This window comes from Emydura macquarii, unplaced genomic scaffold (genome assembly GCF_026122565.2).
Source record: "Emydura macquarii macquarii isolate MOO-44397 ecotype Brisbane River unplaced genomic scaffold, CSIRO-AGI_Emac_v2 contig_1253, whole genome shotgun sequence".
In the NCBI taxonomy this organism is placed as follows: domain Eukaryota; kingdom Metazoa; phylum Chordata; order Testudines; family Chelidae; genus Emydura; species Emydura macquarii.
In genome coordinates, this window is record NW_027131390.1 from 81192559 (window position 1) to 81206618 (window position 14060).

At 45.9% G+C, this 14060-nt stretch overlaps 1 protein-coding gene and 1 long non-coding RNA gene across 3 annotated transcripts in view; one reads left to right on the plus strand and one right to left on the minus strand.

The window, feature by feature from the left end:
• The window catches only part of TANK (TRAF family member associated NFKB activator), a 34080-nt gene extending 30719 nt beyond the window's left edge, over positions 1-3361 (minus strand). Inside the window, exon 1 of one of the 2 annotated variants that reach the window (XM_067549372.1) lies at positions 3146-3361. The gene's annotated coding sequence lies outside the window, so the exon portion shown is untranslated. The remainder of the gene's footprint in view (positions 1-3145) is intronic. The other variant, XM_067549373.1, reaches the window with a different exon arrangement.
• Positions 2643-4579, plus strand: LOC137153709 (uncharacterized). Its single transcript, XR_010919884.1, has 2 exons — positions 2643-3130; positions 4351-4579. It is a non-coding gene; the product is annotated as an uncharacterized lncRNA (long non-coding RNA).
• The last annotated feature ends 9481 nt before the right edge of the window (positions 4580-14060 follow it).

Sequence of the window (14060 nt, forward strand, 5' to 3'; positions counted from 1 at the left end):
CTGCATAACTTCTACTAAGTGAAACTGGTTTTTATACCTTTTTATAACTTCCCTTAAGTCACCCAGTAGGTTGTCTGGCAAACTGTTGTGAGTTATGTCTTGTACTAACAAAAATAATTGTGACAACTGGCTGTCATGGAGTTTGAAAGATTTCTTATGTTCACTATTCTAGTACAGGAAGAATTGGTTTTTAGCTTTAAATGATCCACATGCCGTACAAAAATGAAGACCCTTTAGATTGTTTCAAAGATACTTTTAGCCTAGTCTCTTGCGCTTGGGGAGTGTAGTTCATCTAATTCTCTATGAGACAGTCACACAATGACTAGAGATGTTAAGTACTGAGACCTACCACTCAAGGCAAAGTTCTGAAGATAGGGGGCCAGATCAGTCACTGGCGTAAATCAATGTAACACCACTGAAGTCAGGAGAGCTACAATGACTTACACCAACTGAGATCTGGCTCCTTATGTACTGTTTAATATTTAACTAATCACTCAGGTCAGAAGACTAGACAGCATTTAATGAACCCTAGAAAAAAACCCATTGTCTCAGGAATCCAGGCCTTCTGTGGCATCACTTTACCAACATTAATACCTGGTGCTGGAGGAGGGCTGAGAAATCTCCATTGAAGATTCATTCTGGTCTCAAAGCATAAAGGGAAAGGTTACCAAGTAGAGCAAGGCAGGAAACAGTTTATGTCCCATCCATATTTTGAGAGATTTCTCATCCTGAATCTGGACAAAAAGTCGATTTCAAATTTTCTGTTCAGGTAAATAAAAAAGTCTTCAGTCTAATTTATTTAAATTTCTACATAAAAAGCTGTTTTGAACTGGAAACTTTCATTTTGACAATGTCCAAACAAGACATTTTGACAACATTGACACATTTCAAAATGCTTGAGTCAGGCGATTGCTCAAAACCGATCCTGTTATGTTAACAGTTTCAACAAATTGCCATTTTTCAACAACAAATATAATTGTCAAAAAATTCCAGACCAACTTTACTATCAACCCTTCCCCAAAACTGTTATCGAGAGGTGTAAGGGGAGATGACACAAGGAGGACAAGTCATTAGAGGACAGGGCCCTCAAAGATTTAGAGCAAGCATGCATAGTTCTGGATATTTGTCTGACCCTCCAAACTTTGAGTTTCTGCCCCTTGCTAATTAAAACAGAATCACAGCACAAACAGAGCAATACAAAATGCTCCATCCACTATATACAGCTACTGTTATACTGCATTTGCCAAACAGTATCACGTAACAGTGTTAAGTAGCACTTTACATCCCTGTACAAACTCTGGGATCATGTAATGAAATAATTATTGAAATGCATATGCAGATGAGGGTAGAGTTAAGGTGAGTGTGACATCCATAAGGCCCAATCCTTGCAAGTGAACTGCTGCACCTCCATGGAGTCCCAGTGGGGCCTTAGTAAGTATTTCCTGTTTAAATATACAACCATGATTACGTTGGTCTGATGATACTACTGTATTACAGGATGGTACAATATCATGCAAAATGTATTACAATAAGAAATGGCTACATGTACCAGGACTAGTAAATTATAGTTTTAACAAAACACTAGAATATGCTCAGATACCATGGTGATGAGCACAACATCAGATATTATACAGGAGAGAAGAAACAAAACAAAAAAATACAAGCGCCTATGCCTGTAGGCCATCTCCACATGAGACTCCCACTGACTTCAGTTGTTGAAAGCAGCATGTTCCTTCATGCTGTGCTATGCTGCTCCATTAATAGAACTACATGGACAGCCATTTGGCATATTGTAAGGAAATAGAAGCAACAACTTAGTTTGACACTATTTATACACTGTATGTACTACTTCATACTCCACTCCAGCAGTCTGATATTGAAGATGTACATCATGAGCATCCTAGCCAGCAACTTCTCAAAAGCCTTCTTAAATGCTTAATTTTTATAATCAAATTGAGTGTGTACACATGTATACACACACACGCTAAGGGCTCACACCACAATATTGGTGCTGTTCCAGCAGCAAGCACGTCTCTACATTTCTTCTGCTTTTCTATGCAGTTTTTCCCCCGCATACGAAAAGTTTTTAAAAATTAAGTTGTCGCAACCAGATGACCACTGGGAGCTGGGAGAAGCAGCTGAAGTAACCAGTCACAAAAAGCTGAAGGGTTGTCATTATAGATGGGCTCTTTTCTCCAAATGGAGAGCAGAATCGTAACTCAAAGCCTCCAGTGCCATCATTCACAGCCGGCAGAGAGCACCTCTGTTCTGAGGTTTTATAAACACCTATAGTTATTGTCAATGGAGTTTATGGTAGGTTCTTTAAATGTGTGTGTTTTTAACTGAGCAAAGGAAAATCACAAGGAAGGTTCCCACTCCAGGCATAGAAATGCAGCCCTGGGATGGAAGTTCCCCCCCTCCCATTTCTTTCAATGGGATTGTCTCCTCATCATTTGAAAACTCTCCCATCATTCGCGTTGCCCCAGCCACTTGTGCTCAGAATAAAACCTTCTCCCTCCCCCGAGAAGGATCCTTCTCTTCCAGGCCTGACCCGCTCGCCCACACAGAGCAGCCCGCAAACCCGCCCTGCCCTGGGACCTGAGTCCGCAGCTGCTTCTAACCAGGGTGCACGCCCGCCTCTCAACCCCAGCATGATCATCAACAACGCCTCCGCCCCCAGGCAGGGGAGCAGCTCGCGCCGCTCCCTGCCCTTCGCAGGCTGAAAAGACGGCGCCGGCGTCACCAAGTAGCAGCCCAACTCCCCAGCCCCCTTTTCTTCCTCCCCAGGCCGAGGCCGAGCCGGGCCCGGCTCTTCACTTCCGTCTTTCTGTCAGGATCTGCGCGGGGCAGGCTGCGAGTCTGCAGCTCTGCTCTAGGTGGGCTCCAGCCGGGCTACTGAGCGGAGGCTGCCCCAAGACCTGGGGGCAAAGGGCGGGAGGAGAAGGCAGCTGGATGCAAGGAGGGAAAGTAACAGGAGCGACCCCCTGCGATGCAACAGCGCCTGGGGCCGAGAGGCATGTGCTGCAGGCTAGCTAACCCTCTACCAGAGCCACCGCTTCAGCTGCCAGGGCGACAGCCAAGCAGCTCAGGCCCTGAGTGCCCGGCCTAGGCGACAGACAAAGGCTGAAAAGTGAGTGCAACTTACGAACTCTTCAGGGCTCAGAGCGCCCTTCTCCTCTTGCTGGAGCCGAAAGGGCTCTTCTGGTTTCTTCCCCAGGCAGGCAGGCAGGCTCGCTCACTCACTCTAGGCTTCATGCAGGAACCAGCATTTACTTCCTGTTGTGCCCCACGGCCGGCCCGGCCCATGTGACAGAGTACAGGCGAGCCTCACAGCTCTGCCCTTCCGCCATAGGCTCAGAGGTTACCAGCTGCTGGGTGGTTAAACAAAAAGCCCGCACTGAAGTGGCAGTAACTGTAGCCCGCACGCACTTTGTACTGCACTGTGGACATCGAAAGATCCCCCAGCAGCACTTTTCAGAAGAACAGGAGAAAGATTGTTTCAGTGCCTTTGGTCATCTCTCCCCCAGCCGCTCTCGTGCAGTATTATGTGCCAATTTTCTGCCTGTTTGTTACCCCTACACCCCACCCAGGAGGCTGCACTTTAGTGCAAGTGGAGTGATTCCTCTATTCATGCCGTTTGTAAAGTTGCATATGCGTGATAAATGTATGAGATAATAATAATACATTACAGTTCCAGAGCACCTTTCATCCAAGGATTTGAAAGTAGCTTTTAATCCCTTATATATTGCTTTAAGGAGGTGCTAAACTTTTCCACACAATTGATGGGGGGAAATAATTCTGTGTCTCTAAGCCGCTCTGCACTGACTGTTTTTGAAAATAACATTAGAAAATAAGCTAATCATTTCATGTTTAATATGGATGAACAGTAATTACTCCAGAGTCAAGATTGCCACTACATTCCCATTGTAACCTTGTGTTGTCTCTGCCCCATACACTGCTCTCTCCAGTTCCTGTAGATGTCCATTAGGATTGCAGGTGGGTAAGAGGAGGAGACTAGGTGGGAGAAGATCTAGGGTATACATCGCTCATTCTCCTTCCTCTGGATCTCCTGATGTCAGCAGGAGGGGTGGAGAGAATCCCCCAGTAAGCCTTAAGGGGGTCATTGGGTCCTATACCTATTCCTCTGGGAGCCTAAGGCTTATTGGGGGACAGGTACCCTGTGACTTTAGGAGGTTAATCAGGGCCCACTCTGACCAGCACCATTCCCTGCCTCTCTGAGCCTTAGGAGGCTCATTGGTGTCTACCCTCAGTCTCCCACATGGCTTGTTAGTCCCTGACAAAATTGCTTTTACTCGTAAAAGGCTGACAACTCTGTTTTGGCCCATTTAGGGATGAGGAGTCTACTATGGCTGTGAAGACAGCCACAAGGAACTTAGTCTTTGAGCCCTCGTCAGGTGAGGCCCTGATGAGCTTCCTAAGCTTGCTGAAGGATCTCGCCTGTTGCAGATGCTTGGACATTCACAAGAAAGGAGGAAATAGGCCCTCAATTTCCTCCATCAGGGTCCTTAATCACCACCAGATTTAGAAGGCTCAATTTCTAGAGCTATTTAACACGTTTTTGCTATATAAAGCTTTTTACAATTTTTTTGTTTTTCTACTTTACATGATTTTTTTTTTTACTAATCCAGTCCTGCCACCTACCTCTGTACTTCAGCATTCTGCTCCCCAGCTCTAATTTGTCTGCTCATGAAGATGACCCCAATAAGTAGCTGTAATAACAGAGAATTCCCCAGCTGCTGTATTCAATTCAAGCTATGCTAAATTTAGTACAATTTAAGCCACATTAAAAATGGGCTAAGTGTGTCATAAATCAAATAACGTTATCTGACAACAGTGAAGCTAATCTGGCATGTATTCCGCTGATGTAAACTGTCATAGCTCTGTTGACTTCAGTGGAGCTATGACAATTTATACCAGCTGAACAGCTTCCCCGGTGTATGTGCTGATGGTTTTACAGGAAACAGAAGTTCTCTGATCAAACTCTAATAGGCTCGGTACAAGTTCCATGTGAACTTATTAAAGCTGCCAGAGCAAAAATGACAGCCATTTAGAAATTTTTTCAATTCATGTATATTATTCTTCCTCTTAGCAGCTTGTCAGTAATATCCTTTTGTGATATGCCACAAGGGAAGCTAGTCTTTCCTTCTTGGTTAATATTTAGCATTATTTTTCTCTTTCCCCAAGTCTGATTTGCTCTATAAGGTGGTACATGGTGTACAAAGGCCTACCCTAGTTTTCCTCAGAAATCTCCAACTTCTTAAGTAAAACCTAGTTCTATAGCCTTTCTGAAAAGAAAAGTAACTTGTTAAAAATCACAGTGTAAAATCTATATACTCCAACAGGATTACAGGAAACCAGGGATGTGAAAATATTGTGGTGGAGAAGCTCAAGTTCTGGGCTGGGATATAAATTTAGGACCAAATACTCCCTTCAATCCAAAGCAGAACTCACTGCCAATGCGAAGTTTGCACAAAGATCAGGGATAGAATTTGGTTTTGTACCACACCTAGCTCACTGAAATCCTGGTCCATGACTGAGTTCCTAGGTGCTACTTGTGATATAGCAAGGACACAGGGCAGTAGGAGAGTGCTACTATTTGAGTGCGAGGGTGCCCGCCCACCGCTAAAGGCCCCTCCCCTAGCCTAAGGGGAGGAACCACCGTACCCAGGACTCAACTGATTTCGTGGGACAACAAATGAAAAAACAGGAAGGGATGTAAGGGTCAAATGGAGAGAACCAGAATGGGACACCGAGCAGAGAACCCCGGACAGCTCCCACTGCCCCCAGAAGGTGTCAAGGGAGCCAGTGGACACTGCTCAGAGGAACTCCGCCCGGATGCGTGAGTGCAAGAGGGAACAGAAGTAGGCCTCACAGTCACAGAGCGCCCCCCCGCCAACCTCTTTTCTCCTTGTTCTTGTAGATGGCCATTTTGGCCAGGGCCAGGAGGAAGTTGATGAGGAGGTCCCGTGACTTTGTGGAGCCATGGATGGGGTGCGCATATAGAAACAAGTGTGAGGAAAAGTGCAGCCACAACCTTAGCAGGAGGTTCTGGAGGAGCCAGAACAGGGGCAGCAGCCTGGTGCACTCCAGATAAATGTGCGCCAGGGTCTCCCTCGTGCTGCAAAAGGGGCAGGTGTCGGGCCGAGGGGTGAACCGCACCAGTTACATCCCCGTGCTCACGGCTCCATGAAGGAACCACCAACTGATGTCCCCGGTGGGCTGCGGGGTCAAGGTGGATTAAAGACTGGCCCATCGGGGGCCCTCGCCCTCCGCAGGTGGCAACAGGTCCCACCACCTGGTGTCAGGGCAGGACACGAGGGCAAGGAAGTGAAGGGTGTGGAGCATGAATGTGGTTCGGAAGAGGACCGCCTGCAGGTCGTGCAGCCAACTCAGAGCGTGGGGAGAGGGTGGCCGGGGGGGGGCTCGCGGGGCCCGGGCCCAATGGAAAGCGCCGGAAGGCTGGGACAGAGGGGGGGGCGGGGAGTGCCCTCTCGCAGGACCCGCTTGAGGTAGACCCAAGAAGCGGGGGGCAAGGCTGCCCTCACCTCCTGGAGTACGTGCCGGGGGTTCAAAGGGTGGGGAGCCACATGCGCCGAGCCAGCGCCTGGGGGGCCACCCAGTCCCCCCGGTCGTAGTCCAGGAGATCTCCGATCTTGGTGACTCCTGCCCGGACCAGCCTCAGTTGCACCAAGGGGGTCTCCGCTACCTGCACACTGAGTTGGGGGTTGTGTAGCAGGGGCTCCGTGAGGAGATCCTCCCCCTTGGTGACTGCAAGGGGCCTAGAGAAAGGGACCAGCCTCCAGATTCTGAGGAGGTCTTGGTAGAAGACCAGCAGCTCGGAGAGGTGTCTTGGATGGAGATAAAAGAGCTGCTGGTCTCATCAGAGCCCTCGAAGGGAGGTATGTTAACCCCAGAATGCTCAGGGCTCTGTTCCCTGCAGACTAGCTAGGAGTCATGAGGGGGCAATTAGGAACAGCTGAGGCCAATTAAGGCCCAGCCAGGTACTTGATAAAAATCCTCTGCTCCAGCTAGACAGAGCAGGAGCTGGAAGGGTAGAAGTATCATGCTGTGCGCAGAGTGGTGTGAAGGAGTCGGAAGGGGGTGTGGGTGGCTCAAGAAGCCAAAAGGACAGGGGGGAAATTAGCCCAGGGCAAAAGACTGAAGCTGTCAGTATGGTGCCACTAGCACATAGCTGCTACTCATAGGGCCCCTGGGCTGGGACCTGAAGGAGCAGGCAGGCCTGGGTCCCTATCCCCCTCCCTGGGGAGATGGGATAACTGGTGATGCCCTGGCCCACTATGAGAGGCAAAAGCATGAGACCCACTAGGGTGAAGCTGGCTTTTTGCCACATACTAAAATACAAATAAATAATATGGCCTTTTTTAGTAACTAAATATTTTGTCATCAATTATTTGTTGTGTATCTATGTAACACAGTGGCTCACCCCTTAAGGGCTAGGGCAAACTGAACTGAATTATAGAATGAGTCACACATGGGAGAGATCAGGGTGATTGTCCTGTAAAGAGCAGCAGGAAGTACAATGAAGGGGGGGGAAGGTAGGTAGCAAGCAGGCAGGCAGGCAGGATTAGAGACTGCTAGGTGTGAGTGGGTGCTAATTGGGAGTGGAGACTGAGGCTCTAGCCAGGTAAGCTTGGGTGTGGCCTACCAAAGCAGGAAGGGCTGGGAGAGAAAAGAGAAATGATTGTGTGGATGGTCCTGGGGCCTGTGGGTGCATGGGAGGCAGTGGGCTCACTACAACCTTGTTTCACAGGTAGCATCACTTGGTGGAAGAATATATTCCAGACTAGGATCACTGCTATTTTTGCCCCATCTCACTTTCTCTCCTTCACTGTATGTATGTATGTCTCTTCTCCTCTTCCCTCTGCATTTCCTTCCCTGCAGCAACTCCCACTAATCACTCCATATGGGCTTCATTCCCACATCAGTATTTGACACTAAATAGCACTTGAATATCATTAATGATATCATTAGGCTTTAATGCATTGGTTCTCAAACTGAGGGTCGTGACCCCTCAAAGGGTTGCAATGTGGTTATGTGTGGGTTGTGAGCTGTGAGCCCTGGCTAGACATGGGGCTGTGAGCTTGGAGCGCTGCCACCCACAGAACTGTGAGCCTAGCCAGGTGCAGGCCTGTGAGGCTCTTGGCAGAGGAACGGGGGGGGGGCAAGCGGTGACAGACAGATACTGCATCCTTAGGGTGCTGTGGGGGGAGGAGCAAGGCAAGGTCACTTGCCCCGGCTGGTCTGGGCTGGGCTGGGCTGGACTGGACTGGACGGGATGGTGAACATCAAGAGCTGCTGCTCTCTGCCCTTCCTTCATGCAGCCCAGGTGGGGCAAGTGACCTGGGAGCTCTGACATTGTTTCTTGCTCCCACTCCACTGCCCCCAGGAGTGTGTGGAGGAGCAGCATTTGAGGGGGAAGCAAGCAGCAATACCAGCTGCTCCATGACTGGATCAATTCCCTGTGGGGGTGCAGGAGGTAGGGGTTAAGGGGGAGAGAAGCCCCCAGGGACCAGGGGGGCACATTCAGAGACCTGTTGTTTGAAAGGGGTCACCAATATAAAAAGCTTGAGAACCACTGCTTCAGCATTAACATCACAATGAAATTAGTGGGGGTGGAGGAGTTCACATTTCTGAGGTGTTGTTCCAGGCTGTCTACAGACTTATTTGGTTATACTTGGTCTATGTTCTTTCAGTTTGTGCAGAATGTGAGCACAGTTGGTCAGACAGGCCACATAATTACCTCAAGTGTGCTGCATCTGGCCCTCAGGCTGGATGTTTGACACCCCCTGCCATAAAGGATAGCTTAAAAAAAAAATACAAATACTTCCATCGGGGGTCAAAATCAGTCAGACTACTGCCATTATAAATCAAGTGTTATAAAGTATTGAGTACCATTTAGACATAATACGTTTGCAATGCAATATTGCTTCAGGAATAGTGCATTTAATATTAGTTTAAGGATGTTCCTTCATGATGTCGTCTTGCTCTACAAATCAATTTTCAGAAGCTGAAAAGTTAAAATGTTTCTCCAAGTTTCTTCATGTATCCACATTTTCAAACACTAGGTGGCCCACGTCATATTTAATTTTTTTTCCAGGACTAGTGACTTTTACAGGAAAAGCATCGTATGTTGTAAGATGCAGACACAGCCTGATAATTTAACTTCTTAATTTGATAGCAAAAAATTCATATAAAGCCACAAGCTAAGAGAGGAGACCAGATCTAAAATTTGGTCACAGAATTAACATGTTATACTGTAGATCCTCTCTTTAATTCTGTTGATGCAGATGGAAAGTATCACTGCTGGGCTGGAGAAGGAGAAAGAATTGTGGAGCAAATTAGAATGAATCTATAAAACTGTTATAAAAATAAAGGAGACTAACTTTTTTCTAACTGAGAAAGTAGTAATCTGTTGAGCCAGTGTAAACTTTAGTATGTAACATAAATTGGGTTTGGTTTTTGCAGAGAATATTTTCATAGCAGATGGAAATGCATGGAAGGCTTGAGTTCCAGAGAGTTATTGTGTGAGTAAGGGTTGCAGAATCAGGCCCTATTAATGTAAATGTCTTCCATTTGTAACTGGTTTCTTAGGTGTTGATAGGAAACAATCTAATTTTGTTAAACCTTGGTCCCAAAATTCACATGAGGCCAGTGTCACTGACAAATAACAACTTCGTACATACTTAAATAAAATATAGATAGCTAGATAGATTAAATGTATACTATGCATAAATACAGGGTGAAATTCATCCTGCAGAGGGCCTGAGCAAAACTTAAGCACCACTTAAGACTCATTTAAGCTCTAAAGGGACGTAAGTGGTGCAGACCTTGGGCTGGGGCAAATTTCATCCCTAGTGAAAATTCTTTTCCCTACCAAAAAAATATAGTGAAACTTTTATACTGAGTTTTGCTATTAGAATATGGAGCAGAGATTCTAACTGGGAAAACCTTCCTCTTCTCTCTCTCTCTCTCTCTCTCTCTCTCTCTCTCTCACACACACACACACACACACACACACACACACACACACACACGAAGCAGTGGCATATCCTCTTCTCACACTCCTCGGGTGCAGGGTGCTCTTAGTGACATCATGCTCATGCATGATGAAATTTCCCTACCTATGAACACCTCCTGTAGAAGCCACATGATGTTGGAGAGTGGGGGCAGGTAGCAATGCAGTCTTTAACTCCTTAGAATATCCATGAATTTAGAAAACCAAACTCCTGCCCAGTTCATGGAATGGGATTGGAAGGTTGTAACCATGGTTTCTGAAATGATGCTGAACAGTTTGTCTTTGGCTACGCTTGTAATTACATTATGGTCAGCACTGGCTCAGCTGCACCCTTTGTTGGCTCCTGTTGGCATAAGAGACACCAATTTATCAGCACAGCTTCAGTTAGATTCAGATCTCTCACTAGCAAAAGTGACAATGCAAGGAACCATAAAGAAATAGCAATGTGACTTACATGCTAGCAGCATAGGAGAGTTTAGTAAACATAGTATCTATCTACTTAGTCACAGAGTTCTCTAGTTACTGCTTGAAGGATGACTTTCATGTTTGTCTTCATGCTACAGCACTCATTGTCAACAACAGGTACATTCCATAATGTAGACAAGGCTTTAAAAATTGGTTACATTTCAGGCATGCATGCATATATATATATATTTATTTATTTATTTTATTTTATTTAAACTAATCAATTGTTGGGGGTGAAATTCACCCCATACAAAGGGCCTGCACTAGGCCTATGCTTCAAAATAGGCAAAACTTCAAAATAGGGTGTGAGAAGGTAAAGGTACCATAGTCTGTATTACCAAAAGATTACCAAATCCCAGCTGGGTACATGGCCACTTGGGTGACTCAAAGGGGAAGAGGGAGGTCTGTAGGGAAATTGTCTGTTTTTTCACTTGATTTGCTTTTATGATTTTGATGGACAATAATCAAACTTTGAGGAAAAGCTCTTGCAAGAGTGAGGGGGCTGGAGCCTTATTTCCATTCCTTGAGGGGTAAAACCACACAGCAGATTAAGTGGGATTTATCTAGTGCAAAGGTTTTGAAATGGCCTGCTGCCAGGAGGTGAATGTCATCCTGGTATCACTTTAAATTGCTTCAGTAAGGAATGCAAACCATTTTCCATTGTCACCCATATGTTTTCATATGCTTATGACTGTCAAAAATGCTGTAATTTTCCAGGGTTAGTTTCTTCCTAAAGGTGAATTATGTGGGAAAACTTAAAAAAAAAAAAAAAAAAAAAAAAAAAATCCTTAAACCATTTAATTCAGGGGAGAATTTAAAAAAGAAAAAGAAATACTGCCCTTCCTCCCCCCACTTTTCTCTAAACATTCTTCTTTAGAGCTAGCCAAGAGAAACATCAGCTGAAATTATTTGTACGTACTCCTCCTGATCTCATTGGTTTGGATATACTTTCCTTGGGGTTATTAGACTAAACATTTATAGTGATATTTGAAAGTCAAATAATGCTTTTTCTCTACATACCAAATGCTAGTATCTCTTCTTTTGAATCATTCATTTCTTCAGTCCTTTTAAAAACTGTCTTAACATGAAAAATCTTTCTTTAGAATCTGAATTTTCACTGCTTTTTTTCTGTGTTGACTACAACCAAGACAGTAAGCTTACTGGCAATTGTTTATGTTGGCAGATGGTCAAAAAGAAATCTTTGAAAATACAAGGGTCTGGAAATCTGAGTCATAGCACAGGGTTTTTCAGGATTGTTCTCGAAGGACTGGTGATTTCCATCCCTAACGGTCCTCTGTAAGGCTTGTACTGGTGAAAATGGGGAAATCATTCTTATGGCTCCCCTGCAATATATCTAGCGGTAGAATTTGTAAAAGCAATTGGCCTCTGTGAATGCTTTCTTATACAATCTTTTGTAAGACTCAACTATTTGGCTTTTTAGTTCTTCTTATCTTCTCTAAGGGGTCTAATGAGAGGAGGAGTTCCTCTAGAAACTACTCTTGCCATGTTTGTGATTTTTTTCTTCTCATCACTCTCAGTTGTCCCATTTTAAGGACACTAGAACTTTCTGAATATCATGGTAATAGGCTTTTTAGTGCTATGGACCTCTCTGATTCTAGCTGATTTGGGGGGAGTGGCTCTCTCACATCCTCCCTGTGTAGGCAGGAGAAGCAATGGCTTCCACTTACTGGATATTTGACAGCTAGATTAATCAGCTGCTGTAGAACTGTGGTTCTTCCTCACTTTTTTCGGCTGTAGGGTCAGTAAGGGATGAAATCCTTCCTGCAAACAGAGGAGAAGCAAACAGAAGGAGTTTGCCTGGGAGTTCGCCTTGGGGGAGAGCCCACAGTGGGTTTTTGCCTTTCAGACTTTGCTGAGCAGTAAATACAGCATCTGAAGAGGCTCTCAGAGGAAAGATATGGAAAGTGAGCGATCTGCTGTTGTCACCTGCACTGGATGTGCTATGTTTGTCTTCCTCCCACAGGATAGCGCCGACTTCATCTGTACAAAGTGCAGGATGGTTTCCATATTGGAAGAGAAGGTTAAAGGACTAGAGACCCAAGTATCAAACCTGCATTGCATTAAAGAAAACGAAGTCTTTCTCGATCGAAGACATGATTTGCTACTGCAGGCACAGTGTGAGGAAGATTCAGAGAAGGCAGTGCAGGGGAAACTGAAGAACGGGGAAGAAAATTGGCAGCATGTGACCTCCCGAAGAAAGAGAACCTACATGCCCACCATGCAGATAGAGATAAGGAATCGTGTTCAGGCTTTCTGCACAGGTACTACGGCGAAGAATGATTTGGAAGACTCATCTGAGGGAATGGATCAGAAGGAGACCTGTGGATCAGAAGGCAAGGGATGTATTGTCCTAGGGATGGGGGTTCCACAACCACCACTCCCAAGAGGAAGAGAAGGGTGATGGTGGTCTGGGACTCCCTTCTAAGGGGGACAGAGTCATCCATCTGCCGTCCGGACCGGGAAACTAGAGAAGTGTGCTGCTTGCCTGGAGCTAGGATTCAGGATGTGACGGAGAGACTGCCAAGACTCAAGTCCTCAGACTGCTACTCCTTCCTACTTCTCCACGTGGGCACCAACGACACTGCCAAGAACGACCTTGAGCAGATCTCTGCAGACTATGTAGCTCTGGGAAGAAGGATAAAGGAGTTTGAAGCGCAAGTGGTGTTCTCATCCATCCTCCCTGTTGAAGGAAAAGGCGCAGGTAGGGACCGTCACATTGCAGAAGTAAATGCGTGGTTACGCAGGTGGTGTCGGAGAGAGGGCTTTGGATTCTTCGATCATGGGATGTTGTTCCAGGAAGAAGGATTACTAGGGAGAGACAGGATTCACCTAACGAAGAGAGGGAAGAGTATCTTTGCAGACAGGCTGGCTAACCTAGTGAGGAGGGCTTTAAACTAAGTTCGATGGGGGACGGAGACCTAAGCCCAAAGGTAAGTGGGACACCACAAGGAAGCAGAAGGAGGAGGGTGCAACAGGGGAGGCCTCCTGAATCATGCTGAGAAAGTAGGGCAATCAGCTAGTTATCTCAAGTGCCTATACACAAATGCAAGAAGCCTGGGAAACAAGCAGGAGGAATTGGAAGTCCTGGCACAGTCAAGAAACTATGACATGATTGGAATAACTGAGACTTGGTGGAGTAACTCTCACGACTGGAGCACTGTCATGGATGGGTATAAACTGTTCAGGAAGGACAGGCAGGGGCGAAAGGGTGGAGGAGTTGCACTGTATGTAAGAGAGCTCTATAATTGCTCTGAGCTCCAGTATGAATCTGGAGATAAGCCAGTTGAGAGTCTCTGAGTTAAGCTTAGAAGCAAGAACAACAATAAGGGTGATATCATGGTGGATGTCTGTTATAGACCACCAGACCAGGAGGACGAAGTAGATAAGGCTTTCTTCAGTCAGCTAGGGAAAGTTTCCAGGACACAGGACCTGATTCTCATGGGAGACTTCAATCACCCTGACATCTGCTGGAAGAGCAATACAGCAGAGCACAAACAATCCAGGAAGTTTTTGGATA